The sequence below is a fragment of the Neoarius graeffei genome, chromosome 11, assembly GCF_027579695.1.
Source record: "Neoarius graeffei isolate fNeoGra1 chromosome 11, fNeoGra1.pri, whole genome shotgun sequence".
In the NCBI taxonomy this organism is placed as follows: domain Eukaryota; kingdom Metazoa; phylum Chordata; class Actinopteri; order Siluriformes; family Ariidae; genus Neoarius; species Neoarius graeffei.
Window position 1 is genome coordinate 12,643,222 of NC_083579.1, and position 19,568 is coordinate 12,662,789.

General features: G+C 40.7%; 1 protein-coding gene across 5 annotated transcripts in view; it reads right to left on the bottom strand.

Moving 5' to 3' along the window:
• The window catches only part of ehbp1 (EH domain binding protein 1), a 359,695-nt gene that overhangs the window by 153,672 nt on the left and 186,455 nt on the right, over positions 1-19,568 (bottom strand). The window lies entirely within an intron of this gene.

Here is a 19,568-nt window from a genome sequence, read left to right on the forward strand (position 1 = left end):
GTAGAGGAAGGGGTTTATGCGCATGCGTCTTACTTCTTCTATTGTTCTGGTGTCTCCGATGGGACCGTCTTACAGCGCACGTAGAGGTGTGGCATGTGTATTGCATCGTTTTCAGCAAGCGTTGCGTTGCCATATGTACCTGATATTTTACTGATCCGTTGCCCATGTGGACGCGATATTTTTTTTTAATAAAATCTTGTTGCAGTTGTGTGGATGTAGCCTTAGTTTGGTTCTAGTTCTGATATGTGCAGGTAAGATGTTCCATACTCTTGCAACTCTGATGTTTTGAAACGTTACAGTTCGTGATGTAGGAACCTTTAAGAAAGGACCTTTGACGGTATTCCTTGTTGTCCTTCTTGAGATGTTAATGGAGACGTTAGGGTCGCTATCAACTGCGAGACGTTTGAAAAGATAAACTAAATCCAAGTACTCGAGCCAATAAGTTATTGGAAGTAGTCCAAGCTTAAGGAGTCGATCTTTATAGCTGACCTCTGTTCTGAAAGGCAGGGATACGATGTATTTGGTTGCCCGTCGTTGAACTCTTTCCATGGTGGTGATGAGCGAGACAGTTTGAGGGGCCCAGACTTGAGAACAATAAGCAAATATGCTCCGGATCAAAGTGGTGTACAGAATAAGATGAACAAAAGAGTCGTGGATACCAATTGAGGATGATCTTACAAACCCGAGCATTTTATTTGCTTTGGCCGTGACTGTGCGTACATGGGCTGTCCACTTGAGGTCAGATGACACAAGGATCCCAAGGTCCTTATGAGCATTTGTAGATTTTACCTGATCATTTAGATAAGATGAATTGACAGACTCAGTGTTCCTTGGAATGGAAAGAAGGCAACACTTAGAGATATTTAAATCCATACGCCACTGTTTGCACCACTCTGAAGGTCCTGCTGAAGAATCACTTCATGTTCTAAGGTCTTAATGGCCCGATAGCACTTGGTGTCGTCGGCAAACAACGCAACAGATGTTGAGGAGACAACTTGAGGAAGGTCATTAACATAAAGGAGGAAGAGAAGAGGTCTCTTCCCAAACAGAAAAACATGAGCTACCAATTTATCACCGTACTAATTTTTAGGGATGGTACGATTCGCATCAGTGCACAGATTTAAAGGTCATGATGCAACTGCACCAATTTAAAAAAAAGTGTGCACTATATACAATTTGGGATGACATCAGGAAACATCTTTGTATTGAGAAAAAAAAATCCATTTTATGAATATATAATTATTCGTAGAGGCCCTATGCCTTCATTATTCAGAAACATTCATTTTCGACCAATGATTATATATTGAGACGGATTCCTCCTCTCTCACCTCCGCTGCTGCCAGTGGCCAATTCTTTCGAACGAGTTGGAGGCGTGTCCGAAAAAGTCACAAGAGAGTAGACGGTGCAAGAACGGGAAGCTATCTTGGTGGCTCACTCGCTGTGGCTCCAACAGGATTTCAAAATAAAAGTTCATTCTCGCACCGGACCCTGCTCGAGTCACATGGATCACCACGATAGAGGAGGAAGAGTGACCACATCGAACTGTACATCATATTCTTTTTCATTGCGTCGTTTCGAATCACATTAAAGGAATATGCCACCCCCAAGTGAAATTGAGTCAGTCCCTGCAGTCCCTAGAGTTGGATGAGTGAGCCAAAGCGTTTTGTAGCCGACCCAGCCATTGTCCTGATCTGGAAACGTCCTGGTTAGTTTAGCGTAGTCGCTGTAATCCGGCGTGTCCAGCTAGCATTGTCGTTGCAAAAGTGAATCAAATAACTCAAGATTTTTTATAATTATTTCTCATGACCTGTACATTCGCATCGAGTACACATATCAATGCAAATTAACACGAAGGGATTTACTAGACCAATTTATATCTGGAACTATTTTCGGCCACAGCACAGGCAAAGCACCGCTGCAGGCGCAAAGACACCACGCAGCACTACAACTTCCGTCAATACACCAGTGTTACCAGGGAAACCAGGGTTTTCAGGTGCTGCGTGGTGTCTTTGCGCCTGCAGTGGTGCTTTGCCTGTGCTGTGGCTGAAAATAGTTCCAGATATAAATTGGTCTAGTAAATCCCTTCGTGTTAATTTGCATTGATATGTGTACTCGATGCGAATGTACAGGTCATGAGAAATAATTATAAAAAAATCTTGAGTTATTTGATTCACTTTTGCAACGACAATGCTATCTGGACACGCTGGATTACAGCGACTACGCTAAGCTAACCGGGACGTTTCCAGATCAGGACAATGGCTGGGTCGGCTACAAAACGCTTTGGCTCACTCATCCAACTCTAGGGACTGCAGGGACTGACTCAATTTCACTTGGGGGTGGCGTACTCCTTTAAGGGTGGGTGGATCATATTAGTAGCTGCTTCATACAGTACCAATTAAAAGTGTGGACACACCTTCGATCTAATTCGATGGTTTTTTTTCCTTTATTTTTATTAATTTAAAAAAAAAAGGTCACGTCGTGTCTAAAGCCTCGGTCACAACCGGCCGCACGTGCTTCTACGGCCGGTCTACGTGCAAAAAACGCAAGAAACGCACGGAGGGCGCACGTGTGACGTGCTGATTTTCGAGCCGTAGAGGTTCTTTGTCATGTCAAAAACTCTACGGGCACTTACGTTTTTTACAGGTTGCAAGACAAACTTACGGCCAACGTGCGTCTTTCTCCACGAACAAAAAAAAAAAAAAAAACGCAGCGATTTGGGAAACGCCAAAAATCGCACGGCCAAAAAAATCGTACGTCCGGTTGTGACCTAGGCTTTAAAGTAATGATGGATGTCATTTCTCTTTACTTAGTTGAGCGGTTCTTGACATATGGATTCGTACAGCTGTGGATGGAACAGGGCTGTTTTATTATTTCTCAAACACAATAAAAAGGCATGAAACTCGTCCGTTAATTAACTTTTGACGAGGCACTCCTGTTAATTGAAGCTGGTTAAGATAATGCCAATGGTGTGAAAAGCATCATCAAGGTAAACGCTGGATAATCTAAAATATCAAACTTTTAACACATTATAGCAGACACTATTATCCAGAGCAACGTACAACATACCCAGAGGAGCAGTTGGGGGTTAGATGCCTTGCTCAAGGGCACTTCAGCCATTCCTGCTGGTCCAGGGAATCGAACCGGCAACCTTTTGGTCCCAAAGCTGCTTCTCTAACCTTGAGACCAACAAACTTTGTGTTTACCACATAATTCTACTGTATATCAAATGTTCCGTGTGTTATTTAATAGTTCTGATGTCTTCAGTACTGTTCTACAACATAGAAAAACCTACGAATGAGTAGAGTAGGGGTGTACAAACTTTTACCTGGGACTGTACATATGTTTAGTGTTTCGAGTCGTTGGACATGCATCGAGATGTGTATTGCATTGGCCTCAGTGACGGAGACGCACGTTACTAAAAGTATATCTAAAAAATAAAAAAAATTCACACTCTTCACTGAATCGACGGCTTCAAAAAAGAAAATTTCCCTGCAGAGACACAGGAAGGCGTTTTACAATTTTAAGCATCATACATGTGAGTGATTACCCAAAGAGAAAAGTCTTATGGATGGATGGATAGATAGGAGAGATACTTTATTCATTCCGAATGAAATTAAGGCATCCAGAAGCTTATATGAGAGACAAATGTGGGGGGAAAAAATAAAAGAAAGCTTCACAAAAGACAATTGTGAGATGATCACAGATTCTCGGCGGTATGTATAGTGGAAGTGGTTCAGTAGGATGCCATGGTAGAATAGAATGTAAACAGCAACAGAAATTAACTATATACTCGTAAACAAATACTAGAATTAAAAGATTTAAAAAAAAAAAAAGAAGGTTGTATGTAGGGGCTAATATAGCCAGTAAAAGTCTTTTGTGACATTAGAGTGATGATTTGCTGAGACAAATATCTGGTACTGAACCTTTAATATTGTGTGACTGCAGATCAACCGAATGATCCTGGTTCGAAATGGCATGAAATAATACGACGTCCGACAAATAAACTACTCAGAATACTCCATTTTAATGTTTATCTATACCGTGTATACATGTTATTTACCAGCTGGGAGGTCCGTATCGTGAAATACCGTGACCGAGGTCTTGAAAGTACTGAGCGAGGCCCTCTGGGCCATACGGACCGACCTTAAAGGGGTACCAAATATAATATATACAGTTGCTGATGTGACAAAGTAACATATTCTTAAGTATTCTATCAAATTTATATACTAGAAAACAACGAAATATCTTGGTAATTGTAAATATAATAGTCGGTACGCTAAACGGCACAAGAGTTGCCATTTTTAAAAGACCGTGATGTCAGCGCTACCCACTGCACTAGGAGAGAAGCGTGTAATCATGGCGTCGGGCGCATCAACTGAAAGCGACAGCTCTGTCGAATCATACGAAGAGATCCCGCAAAAGACACGTCTGGAGGATCGTTATGCTTTCCATCGGTCCTGTTATTACACCCGAAAGCAACACGCTGTGGCATTGTGTAGCCGATCACTTACAATTCATCCTACTTTCCGATTCACACGTGCTATTCCCAACCTCAATGAGCCAACACAACTGGGCACGTACATACGTCATGAGTGTTACGCAGAGAAAATGAACGTGCATTCTGATTGGATAAAATTAATATCATGGTGGGCTGTTCAAACTGCGGAAATAGTTTGCTCGAGCTACTTTCAAAACACTAACTTTCCAACCTTAGAACAAAAAAACTTTTGTAAGTCTTGAATAAGGTTCGTTAATGTGTGTTTTATTGTTATATTTACTCTATATATTGCCCTCTGTTCCCCTTTAAGCTGGTAAATAATATATTTATTTTTTTCTTTCCCAAATTCTAACAGAAAACGAGAGCGACCAAAAGGGAAAACCAAGACGAGCCGCCATTTTGAATCCTCGTTCACGGCTGTAATGCAAATTGCTTCCTCCTCGGTATACAAGTGCACTTCCGTGGCAGGAAAAAAACTACATTTTGCCGCCTATGTAGTCCCCTATTTATACAAAATTGAGTCATTCAGGATTCAGCCACGTTTTTGTTCGGCGTTAGCAACAGTTAGAGGTTTTTAGCTTTCTCCTGAAATGTCTTCTTTTATTTCTTCTTCCTCAGGGTAGTAAAACTCGCTTTCACTGTGAACACTGTCGTTATCGCTATCCATGCTGTAAAATTAATGCTATTCTCCTGAGAAATGCGAAAATAAATGTTGACAAAAAACGCTACTATGTTTGCTGCTGTTGTGAATGAGCGAGTCGCCAGAGGTCCGTATCCGGGGTCCGTACCGTAGGATACGGACCCGCTCGCCAGCCAATCAGAGCGTGGGATTTGATGGAAACCGGACCGTGAAAAAAATAAATTATCATTTTATAGTAGTTACTGCACTGGCTGCATTTGAAATGGATCCACACGACCCCTAAAGTCTGCATAAAAAAAGATTCACATCAAGTGAAACCAAATGATATCGAATGTACAATTCTGTCTTTAATATTTGCTCAGTGTTGGAATGGCGATACGGGATGATGTGTGTTTTAACTCCTGCTATTTTAGTTCTGCAAGACGCATCTGTCTGAGAAAATGAACTCAGTTTGACAGGAAGTGTGATGATCTCGGACATGAAGCTCACATCAAATTAAACCGGAGGCTCGAAACGTCCTCTTCTTCTTTGCTACATTAATATTGTGGCCTCAGAGCAAAACGCAGCTCATTTGGGGACATCTGGCTTTTTCAATCCAAACACCTTACTGCATTACGACTTGTAAATAATATTTGAATCGACGGAGATCAAACAGAAAGGCTGAATAAAATGCACCAAGTCGAACGTTTCCAGTACCATTTAAACAGAGCCTTTTCTCTGATTCTGCTCGAACGGTACAGCGACATTTTGACAAAACTTAAAAAGCTTTGAATGCTGCTGAAAAACAAATACGAAGGGAAAATTTCATGCTCCATACATACTTATCAAACGACTCGGTGTCTCGCCCTGAGCGACAGAGGTGAAGGGGAGGGAGGGTAGGAAGGGGGGAAAAAAAAACAGAAAGACGGAGGAAATCTTGCCAGTGTTCTGATGCTAGAGGCAAGGATTAGAGTCCTGACTAGCAAACATCATACAGCCTATTAGAATAAAAAACCATATTCATCAACAGCCAGTGCACAATACCCGCTCTAAATGAGATGCAGCATTTCAACACGGGCCAAAAATAAAAGCAGACGAAAGGAGAAAGTCATTGGTGTGTCAACAACACACACATGCACATACACAATTAGGCAGGAAGGAGAAAGTTAATCTCAATGACGGAAGAATAAAAAATGGCAGATGGCTCAGGAGTTACACACATTCTCTCTCTCTCTCACACACACATTAATAATATTCTAATTATACCACAAGCAAATGACAGATCAAACTGGAACCCATCATGAGCTGAATGAACGACTGAAGTTATATCCGATCACATTTCTCTGTAAAAGTTGTAATCCCATTATATGCAGGCAGCTAAAACGGACTAAAGACATACACGTGCACACGCTGGGCTCAAAGACGCACAAAAAAAAAACCCCTAAAACAACCTTCAATAGTACAAATGCAGTCAGACCTAAAACAGAAACTCGCTCTTTCCTGGAGGTCATACAATACGTACGAACATTACAGCCTCTAATTTACACGCGTCTATCCGTCTCCCTGGCTTAAAAACATCCTCGGAGCATTCGGGCTGAGCTGAAAGACCACTGATGAGGCGAGAATACGAATAAAAACAAACAATATTAAATAAATAATTCTCCAGTCGGACAAGCAGCAAGATTTTTCACTCGTCCTGACCATAACCTTTTCGTTCCCATGTATTTACTAGTTCAGTGAAAGGAAAGTGATTAGCAAAGCTTATCAAAAAGCAGGTACGGTTTGATAATCATTATGCTTTAAGGATGTAGAATTTTTCAATAAAACTCAAACTTGAACCAGCAAGAAACAAAAACTATCCAAAGCCCCATTATGGTGCATGTGGTGTTCTAACCCATTACCTGATCTGCAGTTTTAGGAGCCAGACTCGGCCAAATTCAAAGCTTCTGGAGGAAATAAAGTTAAATCTTGATTAATCCAGTAGAACTTGAAGTATAAATTAATTTAAAGAAAAGAAACAAAGAAAAAAAAAGCTGGACATGATCAGTGTGAGAGAATCAGTCTATGAATGAAAACAAACTGTAAGTGAGTTCGGCAGTGTTGTAAAATTCCCGCGGAACATTTTACAACATTTGTGATTGGTTGATGCGAACCATACAAAAGAAAAAAAATACAAGTGTCCGAATGAAATGAAGATTCACAACAGATCTTTGAGGTATTTGATCGCCATTCATACCGGTCAACCCTCCCGTTTTTCCCGGGAAATCCCTTATTTTGACTTATTTCCCGCTGTCTTCCCGTTTTTTTATTTTCCCGAAAATATCCCGTATTTTGACATTATATAAAAGTCCCGTATTTTCACAATATAAAAAAGTCGGTAGGTCCAGAATTCATGACGCGCCTCTGACAGGAGTTTACAGCAGGAAGTCGGGCCATGAATTCATGTCCCCGCCCTCTCAGGCATCAGTAATTACAGAACTACGTCCGGAGGCGAGGCTGAGCAAGTGATTAGGTCCAGTGTTGCCAGATTGGGTGGTTTCCCGCCCAAGTTGGGCGGTTTCAAGTGTATTTTGGCGGGTTTTGAACATATTTGGGGCTGGAAAACGTCAGCAGTATTTGGCAACACTGATTAGGTCTGAGGTGAAGATGGGGATGCTAATAGCTAAGAAAAACATTAGCCTCTCTTTCTTTGATGATTTCAACAAGTGCGTGGCTGGAATGTTCCCAGACTCTTCCATCGCAAAGAAATTTTCCATGAGGAAAACGAAAGCCTCCCAAATAATCAAAGGTAAGCTACACATGTTTACATTAAGTATGTCCTGGCTAAGACCTCATAAATAGCCTAGTGTAAACTAATTGGTGTATTAACTGTTTTATCCACTCATTGTCTATTTTATTTTCTATCTGAAACTTACCCATTTTAAATCACTCTTGGTTTAATATTTTATATTACTCTTTATCCATCCATCCATCCATCCATCCATCCATCCATCCATCCATCCATGTGTTCCGAGGCCATGATTATGGTAAAACCATAATAAATTGCAATGGAATTGAATTTATTGACTGGTTATATAATGACCTTTCTTATTTTAACATAAGATACGTATTTTAGCCCTTAATTTGGGAAATAACTGGTACCACTGAAAGCAAATAAAAATAAATGTATAGTTTATTCACAAATGCACTCTATAAACCATAAGCATATTGAGTTTGGGTCTTGGCTATCACCAACATGCACCAGAGTACAGGAAATCACAAATACTAGATAGAAAATTGCCCCCCATTCAACTACACACCCACTTTTGATGAAGGGTATGACTTTCTGAAATTTTCCCTTATTTTGAGTTAAAAATCTGGGAAATATCCCTTTTATTCAAACCTCAAAGTTGACAGGTATGTCGCCATTTCTCCGATTTTCATGAAGTCTAATAATCTGTAATTAGATATTACGACATTTTTTTTTTCTTTTTAAAACACGCATCTGCTGTACTCGGCTTCCCCGGAATTTCGTAAACAATAACACTGTTGGATCACTGAGGGGATTGAACTAGCTTTGTTGGAACTTCACTGATGTAACTCTTGAATAATTACTAAATAAACATTCAGCTTGTCCGGACCAAACATTTGGTTGTCCTGGACAGTCGGACTACCGTTATTGTCGAGCCCTGAATTATGTAAGGACTAAACCGTGAAATTTTATCTAATAAAATGATTATGTAAGGACTAAAACATGCTGTTATGGGAAAACAATCAATGATCGGTTGATGTAATGAAGCAGTGTTTCTGACACCATTCTGAAGCTGATTATTCTCCTCCAACACCATATCGTCATTTTATCCTTACCTCATACCTTTTGTGTGTTTAAACAAGTAAAACAAGTTGCCTTCCTGTTATCACTTACATTACAGCAGCTATAATTTACTGGAGCTTCCTCTCCAGCCTGTTTTGTTCTATATTTCTTGTTACTGGATCATTTAAAATTATAGTTTTACTTGTTACAAAGCAGCGACACTGGAGACTCCTTCCAAAAATCTCTCAGAAAATTTCATCATGTCAAGAATTAGATATTTTACTTTTCGTCAGACGTCCCTATATATGTTCCGATATAAATGATAAGGTATTAGAGAACATTAACAGCAGATAGTAGCAACTACTGTGGAGCTGCTGTTATAGAAAACTAATCATCTACAGTGTCATGAGGTGGAGTGACTAAGCACCATGAAAAAAAAGCGAAGAGTTTAATTTTATGTCAGTGAGAAGTGAAATGGGATTTAACTAGCGAAGGTTCTTGCTAGATTAGATTTTGCTTGCCAAGTTGCTCAAACTTGGAAAGATTGTTCACAAAAAGAAGACAATTTTATTAAATGCTCTGCTGTATGGACAAGTGGCATCAGATTTACTTGTCGATGTATAAATTCCAATTAAAATGTTTCCAGAAAGAACTAAAAGAAGCTTTTAGTTGGAGTAGCATGTCTAAATGAACAGAATCAAATCGATTAGCCACGTGGTTCATGTGTAGCCATGTTTATTCTCTCTCTCTCTCTGCAGCACCCTACCTCCATCTGGTTCTGCTTCACTCGAGCTCTCAATTATTTAATTGCACCGTTAATCTAAAGACTAATTTGTCTAATCTGCACCCGCGTGTCCATCCACTCTTAATGTTTCAAGTTACTTTGGCCATGAAATTGCACAAACTGCCATTCCAATTTCCACACCGTTCCAATCAAAAAGTCCAATTATGGAAATAAGAGCTGGAGTGGAACATTAAGATGGAGACAAAAAGGTACAGGAGTCTAAACGCAGCCGTGTGTACAGCAGAGACACATTAACATACAGTGGAAAAGATCACAGCGCCGTAAATCGCATACGCACACTTTCAAAGGAGTGAAAACCCCCAACAAGCTGCTTGGAAACTGGAATCACAAGCTCTGCCTGTGTTCTCACCACAGCCAAACATCCATATCAAACTGATTAAAGCTAAGAGAGAACCACAGAGGAGTTCAAACACATCCAGCCAGAGAAAGGCAGGTTTAAAAAAAAAAAAAAACCCTCCCATAGTCAAGAAGAAAAAATGCTGTCAGAAATGATAAAAAAAAAGTATAGATATTGTAATCTTATATGACATGGTTGTGAATTGGTAATACTGGTTTATGGTTGGTAATGCTGAATTTGTTTACAAATTCATTCACTAATTAATTACTACTATTAACACAATGTGTTATACTTGGTTTTCAATTCTATGTCATTTAGACGTGCTCATGCTGTCTCGACGGTCTTCAACCCCCACTTGGTTACACTGTTCAAACAAATATAGCTTTGACTGAATATTATTCATAGCCAGAATCAGCATACATTCTGGGCACCAGCTTGCGAGGGTGATGGACAGCCTACCTTCTTTAATGGTACATAAATTCTGAATATGGGTGGGTGGGATTGGTCAAGAGTGGCTGGGAGAGCTGGCGAAATTGAGCAGGTGTGTCTGTGAGAGCGGGTGGGATTGGGCAACTGTGTCTGCAGTTTGTTCAAGAGTGTTCTCGAGAGTGAAGGGATTGGTTAGGAGTATTTACAAGTGTGGATGGGATGGGACGGGATGAGTCAAGAAAGAGCAGGAAAGATTGGTCAGGAGTGACTACAAGAGTTGGTGGGATTGGTTAAGTGCGTCTCCACGTGTGGATGGGATTGGTCAAGAATGTCTAAGAGCAGACAGGACTGGTCAAGAGGAACTACGTGAGGTGGTGGGATTGGTCAAGAGTGTCTCCAAGTGCAGACAGGCTTGGTCAAGCATGACTGCAAGAGTTGGTGAGATTGGTCAAGAGTGTCTCCAAGTGCGGATGGGATTGGTCAAGAATGTCTAAGAGCAGGCAGGATTGGTCAAGGGTGTACGTGAAAGTGGGCAGGACTGGTCAAGGGTGTCTCCAAGTATGGGATTGGTCAAGAACATCTAAGAGCAAGCAGGATTGGTCAAGAGTGACTGCAAGAGTTGGTGGGATTGGTCAAGAGTGGTTGAGAGAGCAAACAGGATTGGTTGAGAAAGGCTGCTCAAGAGAGTCTGAGAGAGGGGGAAGGATCGGTCAAGAGTGTCTGTGAGAGGGGGTGGGATCGGTCAAGAGAGTCTGAGAGAGGGGGTGGGATCGGTCAAGAGAGTCTGTGAGAGGGGGTGGGATCGGTCAAGAGAGTCTGTGAGAGGGGGTGGGATCGGTCAAGAGAGTCTGTGAGAGGGGGTGGGATCGGTCAAGAGAGTCTGTGAGAGGGGGTGGGATCGGTCAAGAGAGTCTGTGAGAGGGGGTGGGATCGGTCAAGAGAGTCTGTGAGAGGGGGTGGGATCGGTCAAGAGAGTCTGTGAGAGGGGGTGGGATCGGTCAAGAATCTCTTTGAGAGCGGATGGGATTGGTCAAACATTCTACAAGAGTGAGCAGGATCACCCAAGGGTGTTAGCAGGTGGAATTGTCAAGATTGTCTGCAAATGTGTGGTGAGCTTGATCAAACATTCTGCAAAAGTGAACAAAATTGCTCAAACATTTTGCAGAAAAAAGCAGAAGTGGTTAAGAACATCTGCAACAGCAGGCAGGACTGATGAAGACCATCTCCGAGAGTGGGCCAGACTGGTCAAACATTCTGAGAGAAGTGGAAAAGACTGGATCGCATTACTTTGGGAGCAAACGAGTGTTTTTTTTTTAATAAAAATAAAAAATACAGTCCCACACACCTTTAATTAGACACCATTCCTTGCATTTTTAATCATCAAGCTGTGATGCATTTCGTTTAAATAGTTACACAAGAATGTATTTCCTTTTTCAATTGCAAAACCATAGTTCATCAACAATCTTACAATTCTTAAACACATATTTGAATGTACTGTACATAAAAGACCAGAAGTTTCAGCTCTTGCGCTGAAGAGACACAGTCTGTCGGTTTCCAAATTTCCCAACATGGAAAACAGGGCTGGGGAATTTGAATCGCTTGTTTCACACACTTGTACCATAAAAGCCCCCAAAGGAAAGCACAGCTCAGCTGTGTTCGTCCCATCCTAGCCCTCATCTGTATAACACGTATGACATGCTGTAAGCTTCTAGTGTAGAGAGAGTGTGTGAGTGGGTGAAAACAAAGCACAGCCCAAAAATCTTTCAGAGACTTGGCTGACAAACGCACATAAACCCTCCTCATGCTCGAGAAAAGCCCTGCAAAGCTCATTCTGTAATTCAGTCCCAACTACTGTACGTCTCCACCCATAAGCTTCTAAATCAACGGGAATCCAAAGCAGCCAAAAGCGACACCACATGGAAATAAATCAGCATGTTCGTTAACACTGTTTAAATTAGCACAGGACCATAAACTCGAGTGATTAAGTTGCTCAGATCCCTTGAGCAAACACAGCCAAATACCAGAACATGAGAAATTATTGCAGTCTAATACATTTCCGGTGGTAAAACAAGGCGAGGCGGAAGCTCTGGGGCCTGGTGTGGCTTTGAGGAGAGAATGAGGAATGTTTAGACCCGATCTCACAGCAATCAACACTTAATCTGTTTCGAACAAACAAACAAACAAACCAGGAGATTAACAATCAGTCCTGATAATGAACGTGGACCCACGGAAAAAAAAAAGTCATATGAGAGAGAGATATTTAGGAAGAAAACAATTAAAATGTAATGAGAGAACAAGAAAAAGAAAGGGTGAGAGAAATAAAGACAAAAAGATAAAGAAAAAGAGCAAGAGAACGAGAGACAGAGGAAAAGCGAGACAGAGCAAAAGATTGGAACAAAAAGACGAGACAAACGGGGAAAGTGACAAAAAGAATGAAAAAAATTAAAGATATGCAGGTAGAAAAAATGGAATTAAAATGTAATCAGAGAACAAGAAAGAAAAAAGACACACCGATAGGAAGAAAGACAAAAAGAAAGGGCAAGAGAACGAGAGAGACTGAAAGACAGTAAAACTAGACAGAGCAAAAGATGATACAAAAAGACAACAGAAACTCAAGTGATAAAAAGAATAGGGGAAAATATATGAGAGAGAGAGAGATGCGGGTAGAAAACGGAATTAAAATGTAATGAGAAAACAAGAAAGGGTGAAAGAGATAAAGAAAGATCAAGAGAACATGAGAGACTGAACGAGAGGAAAAGTGAGGGGGAGCAAAAGATTGAAACAAAAAGACGAGCTGGAAAAAGTGAAAAAAATAAAAATAAATAAGAGTGAGCAAGCACGAGAGACCAAGTGCTGGTAAAAGGCACAAAAAGAAAGAATAAGAGAAAAGAAAGAGTGAGAAACAAATACGAGAAGAAAGTGCAAAACATTACAATAAGGTAGAATGATGGGGGGAGACAGAGTGAGAAAGAGACTTGTGGATTAAAAGAAAGTGGGATCAAGAGAGAAGACGACAGGCAGGCGAGAGATGGAGAGATGTTAAGGAAAGGTGTGTGGGGCTGCAGTCGCTGTCGGATTGCTGTCCGAGGCGCCGTGGATTCATTAACAGATCAGACGTCTGATAAGTGGAAGCAATTAAAATGAAAATAATTACAAAGTCACCCTTTTTAGTACGTACGTGTGCGCGCGCGCGCGTGTTCTGATCACAAAGTAGCCCTCATCAATAGAATGGTCAAGGAGTGTGAAATCACAATCAATCAAGACGAGACGGGAAGACGTCACATAATCCTGAGAATAAAAGTAAAGGAAGCGATGAGACGACACACTCGGACTAGCAAGTAGGAAAACCGACCTGAACACCACGGGGTCTGGAAGAGCTGCGAGAAATGGCCATGATATACAACATGAATATTTATGAGCTTGTACTAATGTTTGCTGTTGCTGATACTTGGTTGCATCTGAAACATCGTCGGCGATCCAGGACGCCTGAAAAATCCACAATATTTAAATCCGCCAGGAATATACTGTAAGCCTTCGACAGAGTTGGGTTGAATCCCAAATGGGTGCTTATTCACTCCACCTGCTCACTCCACATTCTGCTGACTCATTACCAAACACATACTTTGCTCCAGACATTTGTAAACTACGGTACTAAATTGCACGTGTATGAAGAAAGCAGAGGAGTATAATGCATCTCGATGGAGTTTACAGCTTCCTTTTTAAACACACACACACACACACAGGATAAAAGGTCACAGTTTGGAGAGGAAAAACACTCGAAGCACTAAATATCTGTGATGGTGAAGGTCAGACTCTCGAGAGCGACGGCAATAGCGTGAGTGATTTCTGAGAGGCGGTTGACATTAATGAGGCAGACGGAGAGGTGTTGAACTCCTCCCGCATTCAGTAACTGTACCACACTTACCGGTACACTTACTAGCCCATGAAGACTCGACTCTCTCACACACACACAAAGACTCCGCCAACACTTAAACCATTAACTAGAACAATCACGAGTAACGTTACACATTTATGGGTGTATTAAACACCACTCCCGGTAGAGTTTGACATTGGGCTGGACGATGCAATGATGTATCGATACCAGTGGCGGCTGGTAGTCTTTCAAACAGGGGAGGCTGGTCGGTTACGATATTTCCAGATTTTAAAAGAAAAAACGCATCAGTTTTGCCCATACCCTTGCCTCTGATCTGGCTGATTGTTGGCAGCGTCACAAACTGTGAAATAACAGGTTTTTTTGGCCCATTAGCCTACTGTCCAATATACATGATGGTGGTGTTGGGGGGGTATATTTTAACATTTTATATTTTAAAATTGTGACATGTTTAAAAATTGATCATTATTGAAAGCAGCTCTTTGTCAGGAACCTCAGCAGTAACAGCAGAGTGTTCTGGAATAGGCACAAGCACTGACCTTGGGGAGCCAAACATAGAGCTGGGTGCCACACATTTCATTCAATGACACTTTCCCTATATTTTACTTATTTTGACTGAGAAATGTTTTATTGACAATTTTGATAACCCTTCACTTTTAATCCAGGTCTGTAGTGTGAAATGTTCTCGGCTGTGTTTTTGTTTAAAAATGTTTTCCAAATTGTAGTGGTGTTTAATTCATATCCAGAAAAATATATATTCCAATATAATATACTCAACATAAACATTTTAAATAGATTCTATATTTTTGGTCCATCCATGACATTACTAAAGTAAAGTAGCCTATTTACTGTTGTTGATGTGGGTCACTTGCTGTTAGCCAATTCACTTTCTCGTACCAGGAGAGCTGAAAGGAACGAGTATTATTCCCTACCTTTTTCACCAAGTCAATTTGAGGCGTTGGTCTACCCTGCTCTTTAATTTTAATTTTTTCCTCGAAAGGAAGACTGGCAAATGGCTTCGCCAAAATTAAATCAGCAATGCTTGGCATCCGTGCGCAGCTTTCTTGCTAGCTGACTAGCCCCCTCAAGTTCAAGTTCAGTCACTCAAATAAACAACATTTCTGGAACTAAGATAGCAAACTTGACAACACTATATTTACACTTTATTTACAATGAAAATATATACAAACTAAAAAAGCTGGTAGAAACCGTATGTAATGAATGAAATCGAAATGTAAGCTGATCTCTTACAATACACCACAGCACTTGCGAATCCGCATGGGACTGAACTGAAATTCACTGCTGCCTGTCTATTTGAAATGAGCTGTCAATCAAAGAAAATATCCGGCCGCTTTCACCAATCACCAGTCTCCTCGCGGAAAGCTTTGCCATGTCCCTCCCACTGTGAGGCTGGGAGTCCGTGGGCGGGCATTTTTGCAGTATTTGTCCAATAACCGTCTTGCATTTTGAGATTGAAAAGCGCATAGCTCCCAAATGCCATTGAAGTGCACTGAGGCTGGGAGTCCGTGAGACTCCGTGGGCGGGCGTTTTCGCAGTATTTGTCCAATAATCGTCTTGCATTTTGGGAAAAACTCACGCGCACATTAGGCGAACTGGGGAAAGTTATAACGGAATGATTTCGCACTGTAGTTGGGTTGAGCACATATATTTCTATGATTCTGGATCTGAAATAGCAATGTTATAAGGTCGGCTATAACATAAGCCTAGCGCAATTCATCCTACACGATGTTCGTCATTTTTAGAGGAGGCTGAGCCTCCCTCGTTGTCTTAGAGCAATCCCCCGTGATCGATACTGTCGACTTTTTAAAAATAAATATATATTTAAGTACACACTGACTGGAAGGAGCTGATGTAGTTACTTTTCAAAAAAATAAATTCTCCTATCCGAGGCTAAGTATTTATTTACTTTTAAATCTCATCTCATTATCTCTAGCCGCTTTATCCTGTTCTACAGGGTTGTAGGCAAGCTGGACCCTATCCCAGCTGACTACAGGCGAAAGGCAGGGTACACCCTGGACAAGTCGCCAGGTCATCACAGGGCTGACACATAGACACAGACAACCATTCACACTCACATTCACACCTACGCTCAATTTAGAGTCACCAGTTAACCTAACCTGCATGTCTTTGGACTGTGGGGGAAACCGGAGCACCCGGAGGAAACCCACGCGGACACGGGGAGAACATGCAAACTCCACACAGAAAGGCCCTCACCGGCCACGGGGCTCGAACCCGGACCTTCTTGCTGTGAGGCGACAGTGCTAACCACTACACCACCGTGCCGCCCGTACTTTTAAATAAATAACTTTTTTTTTTTTTGGTTAAATATAAAAAACTATTTTGCCAGACCTATAATATTTCACACACACAATACTGTGCAAAAGTCTTTGGCCCCGTTTTTTTTTTTTTGGTCATAGAAATCTATAACAAAGTTTGTATTTTATGACATCTACATTATCGAGTCAGTACAAAAACATTTTAAGAGTCCAAACGTTGGCTTTCCAGCACAAAATTAAACGTTACGGGGGGTGGCGGGGGTGTTTCGTATCTGAGCAGCATATTACACAAGACAGCACTTTTCAGATTAAAAAAGAAAAACCATAATGAAGGCTGCTGGGTTTTGGTGCAAAATTCCGAAGCGAGTGTGACGGTCAAAGTGTCCAGAAGAACTGCGGCTGGTTCTGCAAGATGCTCAGTAAAACCGACAGCTCATTTCCGCATAAAACTGCACTCATTGGACCTGAGACGACTTTTTTTTTTTTAAAGCAAAGGGTCGTCTCACACCAAAATATCGACTTTGTTTCATTTATCATGGCTTACTGCTTCCTATTTATACTATTTTTTAAGCCAGTTTTGGTCTACCGCATTTCTTAACATGGTTGTGTGACGTTTATCTTCGAGTGGTGAACATTATTTTCAACACGTGAAGATAAACTTCATATCTTCACACCACTGTGTAATGTTCTTTATATTACATGGACATATCCACACACAAAAAAAAAAAACCCGCAAGTTAATCAAAAGAATTTTAATATTGAACCGTTTTGCCATTTTGACAACGCATATCTAGTCAGCGAGAAAACACTGGGAGGGAGTGACATCGGAGTGAAACATCAGGAATTATTATCCATACCGTACAGGACACTTTTTCTATGGAATAAAACCGTGTTCTATTCTCTTCTAGCGGGTTTATTGATGGCATGCGATAGTGTCATCATATCGCTTATCCTCCATGTATTACACCGCTCTCCCCAAAGGAGAACAAGCGTGCAATATTATTAGAATATTGCACATTGTCAAGACAAGACGACATTACATGTCGGAGCTCATGCAAAGATCCAACGACAAGACTTTTCTGCTGCGCACGCATACAATCGTTTCTTTGTCGGCTGGGAGAGAGAGAAGACGAGGCTAATCCAGTGCTAGGTTTAAGCACTACATAAATAAACTGAAAAATGAAACTAAAAGACGCGTTCAACACCCGAAAGGCTACCAGAACTTCATTATATATTCTTCACACGCATTTACAAGAGAAAAACATACCAACGGACATCGAAAAACTGGAAAAGAGGCACGTCGGAGATGTAAAACTTCCGTACTAGCGGGTGACGGTGAGTAAACAAACATGGCCGCGAGGTTTGCTTTGTTAAAAGCGGAAGATTCTGAGAGAATTTTGGCTGCCAGGTCGCTCCGTTGTTGATTTTAAAAGTAACTAAGTAAATTACACAGTGAAAATAATAATAATAATAATAATATTATTCGGCTTGACTGCGCTCATATTGGCCTTAGTTAGCATTGGCCTGCGCTAACACTACACCAGCTAGATGGTAACTGGACTGCCATGCTAACAGCACCGTGTCGCAGGTAAGCTAGCATTGGACTTTGAGAATGCTGATATGAAGAGTGTATGTATATATAATAATAAATCATAATGGCTTTTTTGTGGTCTATCAGATACATTTCATTCAGCTACTCGTCTTCGACTCGTTCAATATCATGCTAGCTGAATGGAATACATCTGATAGACCACGAAAAAAGGCCAGCCAATATTATTTAAATATGTCACTCAGATCCGTGATGCATTTCAGATGAAAAATGCGACTTCATAAACGTCATATCTTCAAGCCAATGTGTGATTTTCTTATTATATCGACACATTCACAAACAAAAAGTCCCTAAATTTACCATCGATTTCCTCATGAGTGACAGAGAGATGTGAGTCACGGTTTTGGTTCTCAATGTCCCGGATGGAGCTCGGATGAAAAATACGAGCAGCGTACTTCCCAGTAAAACACTCGTGTCTCATATATATTTATTTCTTCGTGATATCATATATATCCAATAAATGCCTTCTATATGATAAACATGACTTTTTTTTTTTGCCATATCACACAGTCCTCGTCTGAATCAGCTACACAATGACACCATGGCAAGCCACCTTCTGTCTGAATACATGAGGGGGGGAAAGATTTCTAACAGAGAGCCTACTACGCCTCAATTCTGAACACAGACGGTCATTTTTGCTTTTCTCGTCAATTCTCCCGTTGTAATAATACTCCATTTATAATATCCTTCTTATATTTACTTCCCTTCAAGCATCAAAAAGTGTTTTGCTGCCATTAACTCCTGAAAAGACAATTTGCAGATTGCTATTATCTATTACACTAATACAATCCCCATTTCCAGAAAAGTTGGGATATTTTCCAAAATACAACAAGGAAAAAAAAAATCTGTGATTTATTAATCACACGAACGTTTATTTAACTGACAAGAGTAGAACTGATCTTCAATAGTTTTACTCACCAACTTGACTGTATTTTGTAAATATAAACAAAGTTAGAATTTGATGCCTGCAAAACACACACACAAAAAAAGTTGGGACAAATTTTCCTGCAATAGTATTAAATTCAATATAACATCAGACTCGTGAGCGACGTGATGTAATCGTATGTAAGCTCCTTGGGAAGCCTTTTAACATCCATGTAAGATGCAGTAAAGCTTATGCATGCACTACTGAGTCCTTACTGAATCTGAAGATTAGACTTAAATCTATTGACTTATTTATTAATCACTTCTTTATGATCAAATTATCAGGTGCAAATTTTCCAGAAATTGTTTTCCTTCCATGGCACTGAGATACAAAGTGCGTGGTTTTATCGCAACACGATATTCCT